The sequence below is a fragment of the Leptonychotes weddellii genome, chromosome 6 (assembly GCF_054177405.1).
Source record: "Leptonychotes weddellii isolate Sample4059 chromosome 6, ASM5417740v2, whole genome shotgun sequence".
NCBI classification, from domain to species: Eukaryota; Metazoa; Chordata; class Mammalia; order Carnivora; family Phocidae; genus Leptonychotes; species Leptonychotes weddellii.
The window spans coordinates 91,580,743-91,584,447 of NC_138374.1; the positions used below are offsets into that span (position 1 = coordinate 91,580,743).

Below are 3,705 nucleotides of genomic sequence, written 5' to 3' on the forward strand. Positions count from 1 at the left end.
ATTCTTTCTTAGTTATACTTTTTCTATAAATGAGAGCTCTGTTTGTAGTTAAGCATTATAAGTAATAATATACACATTAAATAAATGAAATACATATTTAGAGCCTTTTAAAAAGGATTATAAGTATGCCAAAGTACAAATTATCTTTCATACTCAATTTTAACTGTTACCCATCACTGCTTAACCTACCCTAGAGTAATGTCAACATTCTTTAAGCCTTAAAACACTCAGTGTTATACTATAGATAGGATATCCTTCAATAGCTTTATGGCAAAAGTCCTTGCAGTAATTTCCCTTACTCGTGTAAATACCAATTATTTATTGAACTCCTATAATATATGTAAAACATTGTAAGCATGTTAAGGGATTCATACAACAAACATTTGTTGAGCATCTTTTGTTTGTTTATTTATTTATTTTTTAATGTGATAGATGACATTTTATTGGACTAGGAAATTTGTGGGAGGCTTAGGTACCGGGCGCTGGGCCAGGGTGGCACAGGCCATGCTCAAGGCATCCTCTCTGGTGTGGTACCCACCAATGAAGCCGCTGGTGTGGACAGAGATGCAGCCAGGAATCCCACTGACCTGGTCCAGGGCCTCATCCTGAAGACCCCACCTGGCTCTGGCAGGGGCAGCCGGCTCTGGAATGAATGGGGCTCCTTGGGCACACACTTTACCCGCCACTGTCCAGCCTGGTCAGTGTAGATAACAAAGGCGATGGTCCCCAGTGTGGACAGCCCAGATTCCAGGTGGTAGAGGTGCTCCTTCCGGGGGCATCCATCTTTTGCCAGTTCTATTATCTCCCCACTTGGGTCCACCTGGAATTGCTGGGCCAGGGCCTCTTCCACCAAGCCCCGGGCTGGCAGCCAGCTATGCTGGTAGAAGTCTAGTCTCTGCAGGAACTCCTCTCGGACTAGGTCCATTGCATGCTTGAACCCGGCCTCGGTGTCTTGGTTGGGCTGGTTCCAGGCAGGATTCAGTCGGGCAACCCGGTCGCTCAGTGTGGTAGTCAGCACGTATCTAGGCTCTCCCTCTTCCCACTGGGAGATCCCATTGTCCACCGCATCCACCTCCTCCATGAAGTTCTCGTACATCTTGTCATAGATGGTGCCAACCATGCTGTCCTCTTTGCTGGTGCCCAGCAACCGGGCCAGCAGCTTGTGCCCGAAGTTCAGATAGATGAATCCCGCACTGCTCAGCTTGGTCTGCCATGGCTTCCCAGGAGACAGGGAGCTCATGGTCTCTGTGAAAGATCTCTGGTGATGGTCATATCAGTGTCTCTGAGGGTCGTACTCGCCAACCACATCTACCACGATGTCACAAGAAGCCAGTTTTTCGGGGTCTCGGGTCCGTACAATCTCTGCATCCCAGTACTTGGGCAGGAGGCACAGCAGTGCACACGCCAGGGCTTCATCGCCGTGGAAAGTGCCGTTGTGCGTCCCGATTCGGGGTGGTGCCATGAGGCTGCCGCGGGGTCGCTTGGACGGCGGGACAGACTCCAGGGTAAGCAGAGGGGCCGGGGCCGGGGCCGCGAGGCTGGCGGCGGCCACAGCAGTAGAGGTAGGAGACCGCGTGGGAAGCAGCGGCCCATGCAGCCTCCCCGGTGGGGAGGTGGGTCGTCTGTTGAGCATCTTTTATGTGCCAAAAAGAAAAAAAGATAGGTTCCTTTTCCTTAACATTTGGTGTGATTAGTGGTGTGATTAGGTAGATGTAGTAGTTATATAGGAAAACAACAACTAACCCATGCCAATAAATTATCAGTTGACTCTCGGGGGAAATTTTTACTTTTGGTCTGCAGTAGATAAATAGCATCAAAGGTGACGGACTCTATGTAGGTTAAGATGACTTTGATAAGGGAAGGGCTTAGAGGCTGCATCATAGTAGAAGAGCAAGAGCAAAATTACAGGAATGGGTAAGAATATGATGGATACTGAAGGAGTGTGTTTCCTTAGGCTGAGACAAAACATCATAGCCTTTCCAGAAAGCACGAAGGTGGCTGACATGCGGCTCCATGGTAGACCTTTTGTATGAAAAAGGAGGTCACAACACAACTAACTGTGGAAGATTAAATAGTTTTTAGACATGTTAGAGCCTCAGAGAGCGGCAGAAATGAACTGTCCCGGGCTGGTGAAAACTCTGAGGGGAGAGGAGAGTGTTTTCCTTATCCCTTTTCCCTTTAGGAGATGATGAGGAAGTGGCTGCAAGACTGCAGTATAACTCTTTGAATTGGGAAGAGTTAAAATGAGGGACCAAGCTAGAGTGCTTTCTTGTTCTAAAGAAGAGGGCTGAAGTAGTAGCCCTAGGACTGCCTGCTCTCTGATCCTAAGTTGTTGGTGGTCTGTTGGCTTTCCATGGTCTCATCATCTTTTTTTTTTTTTAATTTTATTTATTTTAGAGAGAGAGAGCATGTGCATGTGAGTGCTCATGCACAAACCGGGGCGGGGCGGGGTGGAGGGCAAAGAGAGAGTGGGAGAGAATCCCAAGCAGACTCCATGCTCAGCACAGAACTGGTCTTGGGGCTTGGTATCACAACCCTGAGATCATGACCTGAGCTGAAACCAAGAGTTGCAACCTTAAGTGACTGAGCCACCCTGGCAACCCTCCATGGTCTCATCATCTTAAATCAGTCAGAAAGCAGCCAGTCTTCATGGCAGAGCAATCCTCCTTTTCCAATATGTATCCTGAGGGATATGATACCCTAGCCCTTAAGAATGGAGCCATATTTCTGTAGGGATTTAGAGAGTTGTCTCAGCCTAAGGGAACTCCTTATGGTGTTATATAGCTTAACTGCCAGGGTAAGTTAAAATTTCCATTGAATCAAATATATATATATAGCTTAATAAATTTGCCTCTTTACCTCATTTAACCTTGTCTCACTTTCAAGGTTTGCTAAGTTTCCCTAGAGTTATAAAGATTCTGCCTATGACATTTTTTCATTCTATTGACCTCCACAATTGATTTGGCTGATCTTTCTAAACAAAGGAGGAGTATTATTGTTAAAAGATAGAAGTATCTGGACTCTACTGCAAGTAAGTTCTCAAGTTATATTTGGAAACGCTACACTTAATTTTTGTCTTCTTTTTTAACCATCCTGTCTCTTAAACCAGTGTGCGGCTGCTTGCTCTTAATTTCCTAAGTGTTACTTTATATTTGTCATCCCTGGTATCGAAAAGTTACTGGCACCATGGTGTTGAGAGTGAACTCCTGTAGATATTGTATGAGGCTATAATGAAGCTGGGTGAGAAAACAAAATAAAGGGAAGGTGAATTTATGGACTTATAACTCAGGCAGCTGTTTTCTTTAAGTTTTATTTCTCAATCATTATGAGTCTCAAACTCTAGACAAATGTAGGTGCTTTTCCCTCAGAGAATATGATAGTATGAGTCTGAAAACAGCAACCTAGCTCTTGTTGACAGAGAAAGGACTAAACTCATCCATAAATGAATCACGTCATCCCTTTCAAGCTATGCTTCTGTTACTTAATTACTTATTTACTGAAATTTAAAAATCAAGTGTTTTATTATATTTTATACTCTAAAAGTTTTATTATAGAAATGGATAAATAGGTATAAAGTTGTCAAATTGGTGTCTAGCCAGGGAACTTATTCAATTCCAGCCAGAGATTAGTTTTAAGTAAAAAAAAAAAAGTCACCACGAGACTTGCGACTAGTAGAAAATAAATTACCTCTAAAAAAAAATTATG

At 44.2% G+C, this 3,705-nt stretch overlaps 1 pseudogene; it reads right to left on the minus strand.

The window, feature by feature from the left end:
* Positions 1-410: 410 nt before the first annotated feature.
* On the minus strand, positions 411-1,593 carry LOC102743281 (MYG1 exonuclease pseudogene; annotated as a pseudogene).
* Between the last annotated feature and the right edge of the window lie 2,112 nt (positions 1,594-3,705).